At 35.5% G+C, this 16,843-nt stretch overlaps 1 non-coding gene across 1 annotated transcript; it reads left to right on the forward strand.

The window, feature by feature from the left end:
* The first annotated feature begins 14,799 nt into the window (after nt 1-14,799).
* On the forward strand, nt 14,800-14,906 carry LOC112656030 (U6 spliceosomal RNA). The gene has a single exon (XR_003134054.1). It is a non-coding gene; the product is annotated as a U6 spliceosomal RNA (small nuclear RNA).
* Nucleotides 14,907-16,843: the final 1,937 nt, after the last annotated feature.

A 16,843-nucleotide genomic window follows, 5' to 3' on the forward strand; every position in this document is an offset into this window, starting at 1 on the left:
TGCATATTCCTTGGCCCAATCTGATTTTAAAGTAATAAACTGAAACTTATTTTCTACATGACTGCATACAGAGATTAAGTTTGGGCTACTAAAATTAGTAGCTGGTCTTGCCAGTGTTTAATGACTTTAAACATTTAACCACTGAACAAAAGATTGATATTATAGCTCAAGGGAATTATGCCTTTATATATCTCTGCTCTTTTAATTCAAAATAGAAACTCAGCTAATGTCCATAAAAAATATTAATAAAAATTCAAATGGCTTAAACCAAAAGATTGTGTTATGATAAGAACAAATTTAGCATCCTATCTTTAATTCATCACACAGGACTCAGCGTTCTGGAGTTGTGTTCCTGGGTACATTATAATTAAGTTAATCGTAGTTATAATGATTGTGACTTATTTGAATGCATCCAAACTATTCTCCCAAGCCTGGCATACCTATAAGAAATTTACCTGTTCTTAGACTTGTTTGGTATTCACAATAGGATTATCACTTCAGATGAGACAAGACAGTTTTTGTAAAGTTTACATGAAGCATTCTGGAATAAAACATAGAAACCACATATTTTACCATATACACTCAACACCAGCCTTTGAAAGGATAATTTCCTGAAATTAAATAATTCACCAATATTTTCTGGGTGTGTTTCTCTAAGTTAGAGTACTGAAGAAAAGACAAAAGTCAGAAATTATCTTTTTCTTTCCCTGTTCAATGCTTTAACATTTCCTTCCCGAACATTATTTTTCAGTTAAAGTATGCTAACTACCAAAAAATGATCTCTGATATAACTCAACACATGTGCAATGCCCTTTGGAAAGTAAAATATAAAGTAACTGGGTCTAAGGAAATCAAGCACTTTATCAAATGCACTTTTAGCTACACTCCCATATTATGCTAGATAGGTCTATGACAAACTATATACACTACTATAATTATTTTCACTATGAAAATGCAGCTTAATCTTAAAAGAGCAGTGTTCTGAAATTAAAAGAAAAAAATATACATACTGAAAATTACCAATAGAAATTCCTTAGGAATGTATCACACTGGGAACCAACATTGTTCAATTATGGCACTCTATATGGACAAACATATCACATTAAGTGCTACCAGACAAATTTTCCTTCATAATGAGTAGAGACAGCTAATTTATTCAGTGGGGTTCCAAAAGAAATAGTCATTAGGTTTGGTCTTAGGGGCCATGCTGCATATGCCTCACACTCAGGAAAGCTAAGTACTTCCCTTCTGAGGTGCACATAGAAATTCAGAGTTCTGAGCAAACAGCAGATTCACATCTCTTGCCTCAGTTTCCTATAGAGCATGTGCTCAAAAATGGGAAGAGGATACAAGGCCCATAATAATATTTTGTCTCTGGCTCTGTCCCACAGAAATTTTTTTCATTAAATTCATATTCAGCCTGACTCCAGAGTCACAGAAATGAGTTTATATTCACTTATATCCTCCAATCTAAAACTAAATTGGCAAACTATTTACAAATCATTTACCAAGGTAAGAGTTTAATATAAGTTTTAGGATTTTAGTCTTTTAAAACGTGGCTTCATAAAGTGTAACAATCAATTCATTACAAGATTGTAAAATACAACAATCCTAAATATTTGGGTTGATTGCATTTTTTTCCCTGACTTCTGTGTTCCCTGTAAATCTTACTCCAACTACCTCTGTTATCCAGCAACTTATATATGCTCTCTACCACCCATGGAATCATGTCTAAACTAGGCCCTGTGGCTTTTTGCCTTCTATAATCTGATCCTCTTTAACTTTTTTAAAAAGATTTTATTTATTTATTCATGAGGGACAGAGAGAGGCAGAGACATAGGCAGAGGGAGAAGCAAGCTCCATGCAGGGAACCCAATATGGGACTGGATCTTGGCACCCAAGGATTACACCCTGAGTCGAAGGCACATGCTTAACCGCTGAGCCACCCAGGCATCCCTGAATCTCGTTAACTTTTAACTATGCATACCACTAGCTCTATATATGTAATAGTTCAGCTTGTTCTAGTCATCAAAGAATGTCATTTCATTTCTTGCATTTTTGCAGTGTGCTTATGACATGCTTTTGATCCCAAATGTCTTCCTATCAATAATTTCCCATCTAGCCCTTACTGACTCTATTAAAAGTCATATGTTCTCTAATTTTACAATACTTTTCTTAGCTCGTATGATGACAACTATTAATGGCCCTTCTTTTTTTTTTAAAGATGTATTTATGTTAGAGAGAAAGCGCACACATGCACAAGCAGGAGGAGCGGCAGAGAGAGAGGGAGAGAATCCTTGAACCGACTCACCTCCGAGCTTGGAATCTGACACAGAGCTCACCCCAGGACCCTGAGATTATGACCTAAGTGGAAATCAAGTCAGACACTTAACCAGCTGAGCCACCCAGGTGCCCTGACCCTTCCTTTTATTAAGAATCTGTATTCCAGATAGAGTCAGATATATTTTATATTTTATTCAATGCTTAAAACAGTGGAATGTAAAGATGACTCTTATGCTAGTGAATGAAACAGGCCAAGCTAAGAAACCTACTCAAGGTCAAAAAGCTCTAGTCTAGAGGAGCTTTGACATGACCCATGAATACTCTGGTCCTAAAAGTATGCTCTTTCCATATATAACATGATGTCTCACACTCACCCTGTGCCTTCCACTGTGATTTGTTCAATTTGCTTTGTTATTAATTTATTTTATGTGGGCAATCTCTCACAGCTACATTTTGATCAATCAAAAGAATTTTCTAACACTCTTAATCATGGTTCCAAGAGCATGGAAAGTGTTTTAAAAAATAACTGAACCATCAACTTTTAAGAAGAAGATATTGAGTTGGTAAGTCTTTTTTTTTTTTTCTTATTTCTCTGATGTTCACCAGTAACAAAGTATGGCAATTTATCAAGAAAAAAAAATAGATGGGAAAATTGATACAGAAATGGTTCTACACCATAGTGTGAGAAAAGTTCCTTTTTCCCCCTCTAGGCCTCAGGTTCCTTATTGGTAAAATGAACTCAACCCTAAAATCATTTCTACTTTCAACATTCTGAGCCAAAATCTAGAATTATTGGGTATTTCAAATTAGATAAAAATAGTTTAATAGAAAATATCATAAAGATATAATGAACTAATCATTTTGGTGTAGCTCTAATAAGTAAAAAAAATTCATTTGCAATATGAACTTATAAGTTAGTGGCTTGCTTTATTTAGTAACTCTTTAGTGGCTCTAATTCTCAAAATGCCAGAAATTTCAAGGATTCAAAGCTATTTTTTATACTTAAATGCCCTAAAATTGTATCCCAATCAGATTAAAAGCCAAGAAATTATTACTACATAATAAACTATTATCGATTTATTTTAAATATTTAAAAAATGCATTATACTAAGTACTTAAAATAGTTATTTTTTGCATTGTTTTAATTGTGTATGTAACATTTTGCACATTGACAGAGGTTTGGCTTTTCATATTTCCAATAAGTTTTCATAGTTAGTTTTGGTTTCTATGTTGTACTTATTTCATAATTTCCTATGGTGGAAAAGGTCCCAAGTCTTCATTGAGATCTTGACTTTTCCCTTTGATTTCTTTTGTTTATGAGAAAAAGAACTACTTCTGGAAATGCGGTATTTCATATTTCAGTAATCAATCAAAAGCAATAAATACTGCACAACCAGCATCTTAAGAATGCACTTAGGTATCTTATTGATCCCCAGAACATTAAACCTCTTACCAGAGTTATGACTCTCTTCTGCTCTTAGATGTATATGCTGTTCCCAGTGATTTGATTTTATGGAGAACTGTGTTCATACAGGCAAGGGTAAAAGTATACCTAAAGATGAACTCTTTAAGTGCATTTTAGGAATTTTTTTATTACCTTCATGAGACATAACATGTATACTATATATCTTACTTTAGGAACCTTACCACCTAAAAAAAATGAACTTGTAATTCAATATACACGTTTGCTTCTACTACTTTCTTTGAAGTAGCCAAATTCGGTTAATATGAACTATCTGAAAGCAAAATAAAGTACAATAGCCTATACGGATCCTGCAGAGCTATTTCAAATATTATGTATTAAATTTATGTTATTTAGATTTTATACAAGTTTACACATAGTATTCCACTGGAAATATAAATGTAAGTAAAGCATACTCGGTGAATTGCATTTGAAATCTCTCAATATTCAGGAGGGAAAAAGGGAGTTACAATAAGTTCTATTCTAACACTTGTTCTGAGAACATGAATTTGTTTCAGTGCAATTGTAATGTTAGGGAACAATATAAGCATAACACAAATTATTTGCTGCATTTGTGCAATTTTTTCCATGAGAACTACTGGGTCAACTCAGAAAACTGCATCTCACTGAATGGAACAATGCAGAAGCATATAAAACATATGCACACACCTCAATAATATACCAGCTGCATTAGTTCACCACCATTCACATCTCGTATTATACCTTTACTTCTGATTTCAGCTAGCTCATCCTCTATCATTTCACAATAACTAACAAATACAAACCCTTCCTACACCCATGTCCACAAGCAAATGTCAGGTCTTTTACAAGGAAAAGTATCTTATTTATATATGTATTAACCATCTAACATGTATAAAATTGTGGTATCATTTTTATTACATCCCTGTGTATTTTATGTGACAATAACAGAGTGTTTTTAGTGCTTTTCCTTTATCTTCATTTTCTCTAAGCCCTATGGCTTTTTATTCCACTATTTTGCACAATGCAATGATTTTTAGAAACACATGTTGTATAATAGCAAAATTGAGTGTACTATAAAACTATAGAAAAATAACTTGATAGCATATAGTGACCTGATAAAGAAAATTATAATTTCAAAAAAAATATTAATTATTATATGTATGTGGCATAAGTTTATGTATAGAAATCCACTGATACTCTGGGTTTTAGGAAAGCATAATTATGAAATGAGTGATCAGCTGAAAATGAATTATAGTAACATTTCAGTCCATCTAATGTAGTAACATTTTTTTACATTCATATTAAGAAACAACAAATGGAAACATTCCATGAATTGGTTTCGTTAAAAATTAATTTTATTGTTGTAAGAATACTTAACATCTACACTCTTAAATAATTTTTAGCATACATTACTATTGACGAGAGATACAATGTTAAAAATAAATTTCTGGATCTTATTTATTGTGACCCAGGGATCTCGACCTGAGCCAAAGGAAGATGCTCAACCACGAGCCACCCAGGTTCCCCTGATTCTGCTTCTTTCTCTGGAGAACTTTCTACCTTCAGAATAGAACTCAGATTTTTTTTTCACACTTGCTAATGCATACATGTTGCCTCCTACTTGGACATCTACCATGTCTGTTTCTGAAAGCAGTGTCCTCACCGAGAAGTGGCACTGCCCTCACTTTACTCTGTTAAAGAAGACTTTTGCTACAGTGAATCTGAATGGAGCTGTTCTAATACATGGCCACTGATGCTCTAGCTTCAGAGGAGGCTGCAAGGTAATTTGCTTCAACCTTGAGGGGATGGGATTCATGTGTGAAGTTCCTCAATTCAGGAGGTTTGATTAAGGAGTGATGGACAGCTACTATTGTGACAAATCACTGCAAAAAGACAAATTAAAAATGTACAGTACTAGTAAGGAATATCACAGGATTCTAAAATCTGGGTTTGTAATACATTGCATTCTAAAAACACAGTTCCTCATATAAAATACTGTTAACAGAGACAGAAAGATACCTGGGAAGAGCACATCCTGGGATGCATAGTGTTTATATGTAACAACCAGTTAAAGCAGAGCTATTACTCCAATAGTCTTACCCACTCAGTGATTTAAAGTGTGATCTACAGAGATGTGGCATCATCGTCACCTAGGAGATTGTTAGAAATGTGGAATTCTAACCTAGTCAGATGTACAGATAAGAGCCTGAATGAATGAATGAATGAATGAATGAATGAGAGCCTGAATTAAAAAGCTAATTAGGTGACTGATTGAGCTTTGGGGCAGTACTGCTCCATTAGATACTGTTGTCAAGTAGCAGAACACTTTCACCAAATCTTACATGTAAATCAAATACGTCAACCAGAGATGTTCTACATCTATATAGTCTAAATGAGGCCATACTAATCAAGACCTCTGCTTGTTCCTTGGGGTGGGCCAGAGCATCTTTAACAACTCCTACAGATTCACAGTGCACAGTGTAAAAAAACACTTTTCTAGTGTTAGACCTTTCAGGGTAAGTCTACCTTAGGTCCACAAAATCATGGTAATAAACCTCTGAGACCCTAGTTGATCTAGAAGATGTGTACATCCACCTACATTTCAGCTTTCAATTAAAGACAGGATAATATCAACTCACTGTTGGACAGCAAGTGCCATCAAGGGCATTCCTAAGATCACGGAACAATATGTCTGGATATTTTCCACTGTTTCATAGGAAAGGATGGATAGAGAAAAGACAGTCTAGTGTCCATGAAAAAGTCTTGAAGGCTTAGGAAACTAATACATTTTAGATATTCAAAAATAAAACTTGTAAGAAGATCAAACTTTTTAAATGATACCTAAACCTGGGTTCCATGAATAAATTTTAAAATGGTATTTAGAGATCCTATGTCGAAAACATAATCACGCAAAATATAAGTGGAGAGTAAAGAAACTTCCATAAAATTAAAACTGGAAGGGAGCTAACAACATAATAGTGAAATTAAGAACTATGTCGAGTGCTTATAAAAAAAATAACACCGAGAAAATTCAATATGTAGAGAATAGAATTGAGGAACTAATCCTTTAGCAATGCAGACAAAAAAGGAATATAAACCTGAAGGTAGTGTGGGGGAGAAAAAAAAACCTCAATGTTTCATTGTACAGTTGTACTTGCCTGAGACAAAACTATAACCAGTCGAAGAGAGGAAAACTAAATTGAGCTGGAAAAAAACAAAAACAAAAACAAAAACAAACCCTGTTTCAAAATGTTTTGAAGAATTATCCTGGTATTTAAAAAATTTCAATTTCTGCAAACATCTAACTAGAACAAATCAATAATATTGTGTACTCGAGGACAAATATCAGCAGGTCTTAGACTTCTCCATAACAGTAGCAGTGTTTGAAGTTTAATTGGTAAATAATCATAAAATTAGGGCAGCCCGGGTGGCTCAGTGGTTTAGCGCCACCTTCAGCCCAGGTTGTGGTCCTGGAGACCCGGGATCCAGTTGGGCTCCCTGCAGGGAGCTTGCTTCTCCCTCTGCCTGTGTCTCTGCCTCTCTCTCATTCTCTCTCTCTCTGGTCTCTCATGAATAAATAAATAAAATCTATAAAAAATAATTGGTAAATAATCATAAAATTAATTAAAATAAAATAATCATAATTAATCATAAAATTAAAAGTTATCTGTTTATAAAGGTTGTAAACTTTGTCAGGTACTTAGTGACTCAACAACTATAGAATCAATCCACAGAAATCACAATGCATTGAAGATGATTACAAGATAAGTCAAAATGAGTGTTATTTGTAAAAAAAAAAATTACACAAATCAATGCCTTTATAATATAATAAAATACTCCCCACCAATCAGAAAGTAAAGTACTATGCAGCAATAATGCTGACAAATTTGTTTAGCTAATTGGTAAAATATTAGACATTTTTTATACTAAAATCATTTTCAAACAGCTTAAAAAGAGAAAAAAGAGAACAACTAAATAAAACTGGGATAAAAGTACATGTAAAACTTGAGGCTTGGGGCACTTGGGTGGCTCAGTCACTTGAGCTGTTGAGCACATGACTCTTAATTTCAGCTCAGGTCATGATTTCAGGCTCCTGTGATTGATCCTCATGGGACTTAGCACTCAGGATTCTGCTTGTCCCTCTCCTTCCCCCTCTGCCAGTTCCCTCCCCATCTGTACTCTCTAAAATAGATAAATCTTTAAAAAAATCGAGGCTGACAAAATGGAATTTATTCCAGGAAAATGACTTTAAAAATCAAAAAGTGACAAAATTTTGAATAACTAATTTTTGAGTGTAAAGTACATGATGTTTATATATGTACATATAATCAGTAAGGAAATCAATGTCTAATAAAGCAATCGGATACCAGTTGTCTGTTATAAAGAAGGTTAATAGGTGCCACCTTTACAAAAAAGGATTGAATAATAGATGTGAAATGCCCAACAATTCAAATTACAGAAGAAAGTTAGACACCAAGGTGTTCATCATTGCTTCATTAATACAAGTGAAAATTAGAAAAGGTTCAAATAGGGGAATGTTTTAGAACTATAGTTTTTAAAATGTTTCAATGTTTCTTAAGCTCCTCATTATAAAAAAATAGATTTAAAATAATGAAACTAATTACATTTGGCTAGTCATTTCTGAATTCCTAAACAGGCAGATTTTTTTTGACACTTCATTATTGTGAAATGCGTTCAAGTTTATAAATAACTTTCCCAAACATATCATTTTAGTCTGAAATCTCCCTTGTAAGCCAAGAAATGCAGGGAATTATTATTTCTACTTTTCAGATGGCAGAATTAATTTATTAGGCAAGATTTTTTTTTTGCTTCCCCTTCCAATTTTATACTCTGCCTTTCTTCACTCTGCTTGGCTTAATACTGGAGAGCCTGATCTCCATGGGCTCTGTCCAAGAGTCTCTGTGGTCCAGTTTCTGGATGTGGCGACCAGCAGGAAATCACTAGTAAGAGAGGAGGGGATTGGAGAAGAAAGGAGTACTTATTGCTCTGGCTCATGCCATCCTGATACAGGGTAATAGTGGCTGAATTTGTTCTCTGTGGCCACAACTGCTGTTATACAGACCCTCTTCCGAAGCTCAGCTCTCACTGGGTCCAGTATTAACATTCCTTCCCATTATCCCTTCAGGCTTGGGAGCAGGATAAGGATGTTCTATTATTATTAGTAGTAGTAGTAGTATTAGTAGTAGTAGTAGTAGTAGTAGTAGTAGTAGTAGTAATGTTCTAGTATTATTAGACTCTGTGTGCTTCACAATCCTTATTGGTTCATTTGACCCTTCCCATCTCACTTGACCTAACCCACTGTGTGGTGTGCCATCTGCATACTGTCAGGGCCAGAAGGATATGGAGACCCAGAGAGTTAATGGCTCTTTCAGTTCTATCCTAGAAGAACATGTCACAGCTAGGTTAGAGACTCTGTGGTCTCTTTCAGGGGGAATTTTTGCTTTAGACACTAAAGATAGGATATCTTATTATGAGACAAAAATATGGTTTGGCTGTTTAAAATCTCTCTGCGGACAGACAGGATTTATTATATACACCTACTAGTACAGAAGTTCTTCTTACCAAGTATGTGACTCAAATTATGTTGTCATGTCACTAGTTCTCTTATAATGAAGTATTATGTCAGTTGAGTGCAGCAGAAAGCCTTTGTGAAGGTGGACAACATGAAAAGCAGGGAAATCAGTGACAGGCAACTTTGATCCGATACTAATAAAAAAGAACCCATCTGTAGGAAAGAGCCCAGAACAAAACAAAAACCTTGACTGACAGAATTCCTAAAAAAAGAACAAAAAATTTGACACTACACCAGACATGAGACAAATCTTTGAGCAAATCCAGTGGAAATTATCTGTGATCATCCTTATTTTTAATTTCTGTATTTAGTATATTTTGTTTGTCCCAGGAGGTATGTCCTAGGTAGAGAGATTGTGGGGTACATTTTGTGAAATAATTTGGCTTTTGACCAAACTGGTAAGTTGGCAGACCCATTGGGTTGCGCAATAAAAACGTTAGTATCATAATCACGGATAGTTTATAAGTCAGAATTCAGTTTAATATTTAACTTAGAAGAAACCAATGTGGACGTAACTGGTAGGGGTCCAAGGGCAGAGTGAAGAGGCGTCTGGACACAGAGTAACACAAATAACTATGAAATTCAGAAGATCACATCATGGCCAATGGGAGGCCATAACATCTAAATACTGTTTGTGAAGTCTAATTGTATGGAAGAGTGATTTTTTAAAAAGCATGGTCCCCTTTATGAAGGGTAAAATTGTATTATGGTCTTTTCTTGACTAAAGGGTATTTGTACAGGGAGCTGTGGTTCGCCACTGTGTTCACAAAAATTAAGGTCTTTTGGGGAGACTTCAGGACTACCATCAGGGATGGAGGGGCAGCATAGGCAGCAGAGTCAAGTGTTTTGTCCCCAGCATGAGAGTTTGATTTTCAACTTTTATAAACATCTCACAGATAGAGGATGAATGTATGATACTTCAGAAATGCAACTATCAACTGGGCTGAGCAACCCGTTTGAGGTTGTGTTCCTTGTCAAGTTCAAGTCTAGGATACTGTGAATAGGGAAACCAGATGGGCTGATAGGAAAATTAGCTTTACTGTGTGAAAGTTAAGATGATTCTAAGAATCTGTTTTCAATGGATGAACTTCTCATCAGTACACAGATGAACAGTGGGAGTCCCTAAGTGCAAAGACAAGGCTTTGATCAAAAACATCATAAGAGAAAAGAAGCCTGGAGAAGAATTTTCTGGCAAGGAAATGAAGAGCAAATAGAATTAGGAATTGTGGTGGAAAAAAAATACTGCTGTAAGAGACTGAGACCCAGAGTGCAAGTAATTTTCACCTTATATGCTAACAGGAATGTGGTATGGATTTGGATACAGGAAGTTGCAAAAGATAGTGAGTTTTTATCTAGTGTTTCCAGAGAATGTCATGATTCACCAACGGCGGGACCTCTGAGCATGTACCAACTGGACATCAGTGCCAGCAAATACGCACTAGCTGTTCCTACAGCAGACTTTTTATCTTTCAAGTTTCAGCCCAAATTCTTTGTCATATCCTCAGTAAGCGTTTCCTACTGGAAAACTTACTTAAAAGGATGCCCGACTAGCTTTTCTTCTTTATTATGTAACTTTGATCATTTTATTCTTACCATTTACTAAAATTACTATTTAAAATTTTTAAAAAGAGTTTATTTATTCATGAGACACACACAAAGAGGCAAAGACATAGAGGGAGAAGCAGCTTCCCCACAGGGAGCCTGATGCAGGACTCGATCCCAGGACCCCAGGATCACAACCTGAGCTGAAGGCAGATGCTCAACCACTGAGACACCCAGGTGCCCCTAAAATTACTATTAAATTATTTTGTCTACTTGGTGTTTGCTTGTTTACTGCCTACCTACACTCCATGAGGAAAGATATGCCATCAGCCCTTTTCTTTTAGATATCTGATACCAACTGGACAGCAGTAGCTTAACAGTATTTCTTGAATGAAGGAACAAATGAATGAATGAATGAATGAATGAATGAATGAATGTTGTATATTTACCAACACTGTTTCAAGTGCTACCATGGTGTCCCTTACTTTGACCAATTCTATTACTTCTTGTGAAGCTTGAATGAAACCTTGTCAGCTATATTCTCTAATAAGCTGCCATTAGTTAAAATAGTGACTCAAAAGTCAGAGAGAGCTTTTCCCTCAAGATGTTCTCTCACTTCTAGAAGGCCCTCATCATCTTTATTATTGTTTATGTACTTTTATATCTTGGTGTGACTCAAAATACCATGTATGATTTCTGCATCATTAATGCAATAGACCATTTCCCTCCATAATTTGTTTTTTATATGACTGGCGTTAAATTTGTTGATGATCATGAAGGGATGATTCTTTTGGGGAGAACTTTCTTCATAACCTGGGAATTCTTTATAAGACACAGAAAATTACCATTTTAAAGGCAAAACACCAAACATTGCTATTCTTAAAGCTATTTTATACAAGATTTTAACAAGATTGAAAATCCTGTAATATGTCTGTATGATGAACTAAAGTTTTCATTAATACATGAGTTATAGATTTTGTAGTAAAGGGTGGATGCAGAGATAAGATTTAAAAAACCAACTCCTGGGGATCCCTGGGTGGCTCAGCGGTTTAGCGCCTGCCTTTGGCCCAGGGCACAATCCTGGAGTCCCGGAATCGAGTCCCACGTCGGGCTCCCCGCATGGAGCCTGCTTCTCCCTCCTCCTGTGTCTCTGCCCGCCCCCCTCTGTCTATCATAAATAAATTTAAAATAAATAAATAAATAAATAATCTTTAAAAAAACAATTCCTATTTAAATCTGATTTTTTAGGATGGACATTATATACTAGTAATCTAAATAGCACGACCTTAACTATTAATTAGATAAGACTATAGGTTTACATTGCCTGTAGAAATGGGTAGTAAAATATCAATAATAGATCTCATCTACGTATTAGGTAGTACTCGTAAAGTAGAAAGAAAATACATAATATAACTCACACTTTTTTTAGCATTTCCTATTAACAGGGTCTTTGCCAAGTACTTGATGCACTTAATATACATAATCTTTAGAGTTCTGTAAAAGTGCACCAGGGTGGCTCAGTTTAAGTGTCTGATGTCAGCTCAGGCTGTGATCTCATGGTCGTGGGATCGAGCCCCACTTCAGGTTCCACACTCAGTGGGAGCTTGCTTGTCCCTCTTCCTCTGCCCCTCCTCCTGCTCATGCATGCTCACTCTCTTTCTCTCTTTTTCTCTCATAAATAAAATATTTCAAGAGAAAATGGTTCTGTGAGGATACTTCTGGTATTTTAATAGAGGAGGAAACTGATGTACAGAGGAGCTATGCCCAGAGTCCTAGCCATTAACTGAAAGATCTGGAGTTCACACCCAGGCATTCTGTCAACACTGTATACGCTTTTTATCCTTGAAAGATACAAGTTCCTGGAGTTTATTTGAATATTTTAATGTTATTTTTATTCACCAAGGGTTTTAAAAGATAGGACAAAGTTAGAACTTGACAAAAATCACTTAATAATTATTCAGTTCCATTCACCTAATAGGGTTGACAGTAGAGAACTTCATTAAATTGGATCAGTGTTTCCAGTAGTACCCAAGCAGGTTGTAGGAATTGAGTGTACCCAGGTATTCATTCTTTGAAAATAGTAAAGCCTTGTTATCCCTGCCTGCTGACTTTATCATTTGCCATAGCTGGCATCTTAAAACCATACATCTGTGGGTTTTATATGCTTTAAATACTTGGTAATGCACAATATTAATAATTTAAGGAAATCATATGATTGTCTCTAAAAGATAACAGTAACAATTTAATAAATTTCATTCAGGGTAAAATTTTTTTAGTAAACTGGGATGAAAAGAATATTTATATCTGAATTATTATGGCCAAACTGAGATGGGGAATATAAGGAAGATGACTTATTACTACCTCTCTTCATCATGATACTAGAAGTACTAATCAGTGCAAAAAGGCTGAAAAAATGAAATTATAGAATTGGAAAGACAGTAACATAATCATCTTTATTTGTAGATTATAGCATTATATTGCTATAAAAACAAAATAATCCTCAAAGAAACAACTTGAGTTTAAAAACCTTAGCAATGTTTCTGGGCTTAAAAAATCAATATAGTAAAATTAGGTAGTGACTTCAGTGAAAATTGCAGATTAGGCACTTCCATAAATTCTCTCCTCCATAAAAGCAGTGAGAACATGGAAAACATTCTCAGCATCCAATTTATTTCAAACTCTGGAAATTATGCAAAGGCCTACAGCAATCCAGATAGTGTTTATTGAAAAACAATGACTGGACTCTTGGGTGTCGACTCAGGTAGTGATCTCAGGGCCACATGATCCAGCTCCATGTTGGGCTCCGCACTCAATACGGAGTCTGCTTGAGATTCACTCTCCCTTTCCCTCTGCCCTCTCATGTTCATGCCCTCTCTTCTCCCCCCTTTCTCTCTAAAATAAATAAATCTAAAAAAAAAAAAACAGTGATTGAATCTTGGTAAGAACAATGACCCTCCACTCCTTTTTCTGAGGTAACTCTAAAAACCAGCAACCTGGGGGTAGGAGTAAGTTTGGAACTCCTTCAAAGCCCCATTCCCAGGAATTGTCATTGTTTTCTCTGTCTAGTTGATTCAAGGAAGACCTTACTCTTAATACTGTCCTTGTTTGAGCTGATTCAGAGTTCACAATGTGTTAACAGACTTCTATGAGGATGATTCTTGAAAACAATAAAAGGCAATGTATTTAACATTGCAATTGCCTATAGTAGAAGATAAAAGTTGAAAAAAAAATAGGCTCATCGGCAAGCTTGAAAGTGAAATCCAGGAAGCAGGATGTATATGCAATGATTTGAAAAGCTCCAATCTTTTTCAGAGTCAAAAGGCCATGTGCATGCACAGAGCTTTGTATATACCCAAAACTGTACACAGCATAAGAGAGCCCTGAGAACATTCTAGTCTCTAACCTCAGGCTGAACTTAAGGTTTTGTCAACACAGGAAGCAAAGGTAAGAGTTATACAGTACCTTGCTGAGTTTGGTATCACCAGCATGCACACACAGCCCCTTAGGAAAGAATGGAAGATTTATTGGTTCCAGAAATTTAAGGAAATCTCCATCCAATCACTAGCTGGCCTGTTAGACCCTGAGGAGAGACCTCAGTGGCCACATGTGACAAAGACTATGAGCTGTCTTGAATTCAGAAAAGCAACTAAACAAGCAAAATAATAACAATGAGGCATAACAACAGACTTTGGAGAGAGAATACAATCTAATTTCCAGAGTTGCCACATTATGTTAGTTATAATGCCCAGTTTATTTTTTAAAAAGATTTAAATATTCATGAGAGACACACAGAGAGAGAAGCAGAGACATAGGCAGAAGGAGAAGCAGACTCTCTGTGAGGAGCCTGATGCAGGATGCAATCCCAGGACCCCGGGATCACGACCTGAGCTAAAGGCAGATACTCAACCACTGAGCCACCCAGGAGTCTCTAATACTAGTACTTGCTTTAACAGCTCATATACTAAAATTGGAATGATAAAAAGAAGATTAGTATGGCCCCTGCACAATGATGACCTGCAAATTTATGAAGCATTCCATAAAACAAAAACTACCTTGTGGAGGAAAAAAAAAAAAAAAAGAATGTATGGTCCATGCTCCAGGAAGAAGAAATAAAAGCCAACAATTGTCTCTAAAGCCCATGTGTCAGACTTAAAGGAAAAAAAAAATTAAATCCGATATTTCAACTATGTTCAAAGAACTGAAAAAAATGTTTAAAGAACTAAAGTATGTGTTTCACCAAAACAGAATATTGAAAATGTGACAGAAATCACATGAAAATGAATAAAATTTAGAATTTCTGGAGTAGAAAAATAAGATAAAAATATTAAATATTGGGTTCTACATGTAAGGAGCTTGGAAGTCACTGTTCTGTCCTAACATCCAGTAAGAAAAAAATCAACAGATTGAAAAATGAACAATTCTCCTAGGATCTGTAAAGGAGGAAAGGGCAAAAAGAAAACTATAATTTCTTAGATCGAAGAAACATAGACAGATAATGGGGGTCATAGCTCCTCAGAGTTGACCTGTAATTGTTGGAGGCTCAGTGTGACACCCCCCACACCCAATTTTGTGGGATTTACCTTCAGGAGCTTTACCAGTTTCTCACAGTAAACATCACAGAAAATTGCCTTTCTGCTTTTGGTAGAGGGATGGAAAAGTAACCTTTTGATATCTGCCAGAGACATATTGTTTTTAAATAACGCCTGCCTTCAGGAGAAACCATTTAACCAGAGCCTATCTGACTTGAAGGAAGATAAATAACCAATACAGTCAGTTCCAGACTGGCATATGGAGGAAGGGAAATGCTCAACTCCAGCCCCCTAGAGCCATCCTGTTATACTTAAGGAAGGCTACATACTGTATAATTTCAACTTATGTGACATTCTGCAAATGGCAAAACTATGAAGACAGTAAAAAATTCATTGGTTGCCAGTGGGTAGGGTGGGGTCAGGGGATGAATACATAGAGCACAGAGGATTTTTAGGGCAGTGAAAATACTTCGTATGATATTAAAATGACGGATACATATCATCATACATTTGTCAAAACACATGGAATGTCCAATAGCAAGAGTGAACATAAAGATAAACCATGGACTTTGCGTGCTAATGATCTGTGAAGGTTCATTATTTGTAACAGATGTACCATTCTGGTGGAGGACTTGATAATGGGAGAGCCTGTACATGTAGGGGCAGGAGGTACATGAGAAATATCTGTATATTCCACTCAGTTTTCCTGTGAACCTAAAATTGTTTTTTAAAGTCTTAAAAATACTAACTGTAGATGATCAATATGCTTTTTGAGTGGGAAAAAAAAAACATTAGCCAACTTGAAGATAGAGCAATTGAGATAATATGGTCTGAACAGCAAAAAGACAAAAGAGTGAAGAAAATTGAAATGAGTTTCACAAATCTCTGAGACACCCTCAAGTGTACTGAGATATGCATAATGGACATTCCAGAAGAGATAAATAAAAGGACAAAAAAACAATATTGAAAGAGATAATATCTGAAAAATTTCACATTTGATGAAAATACTAATCTATACATTCAAGAATCTCAAAAAATTCCAAGTAAGATAAACTGAAAGAGATGCATACAGGGACACATCTTGAGAGAGTTAGAGAGAAGCTCTCATAAACCTCATCTACAAATGGTCCTCTATCTGATTAGCAGCTGTTTACTCTTCAAAAACCATGACGATCAGAAGGCAGTGGGAGAACAGAACTAAAAATGGTGATGGAAAAGTGAAGTCAACCAAGAATTTTATATCCAAGAAAACTATACTTCCAAAAAGTGGGAGAAATTAATATATTGACAAATAAATAGAGAATTCATGGCTAATAGATCAGCCCTACAAAATATATTATAGGAAGTCCTCCAGGATGAAATGAAAGGGAAATTAGACAATAACCTGTGAGAAGGAAGGAAGAGTAGTGGTTGGTCTATCTAAATGGATAAACAAAAATGACAGTATAAAGA

The sequence above is a fragment of the Canis lupus genome, chromosome X (assembly GCF_003254725.2).
Source record: "Canis lupus dingo isolate Sandy chromosome X, ASM325472v2, whole genome shotgun sequence".
NCBI lineage: Eukaryota > Metazoa > Chordata > Mammalia > Carnivora > Canidae > Canis > Canis lupus.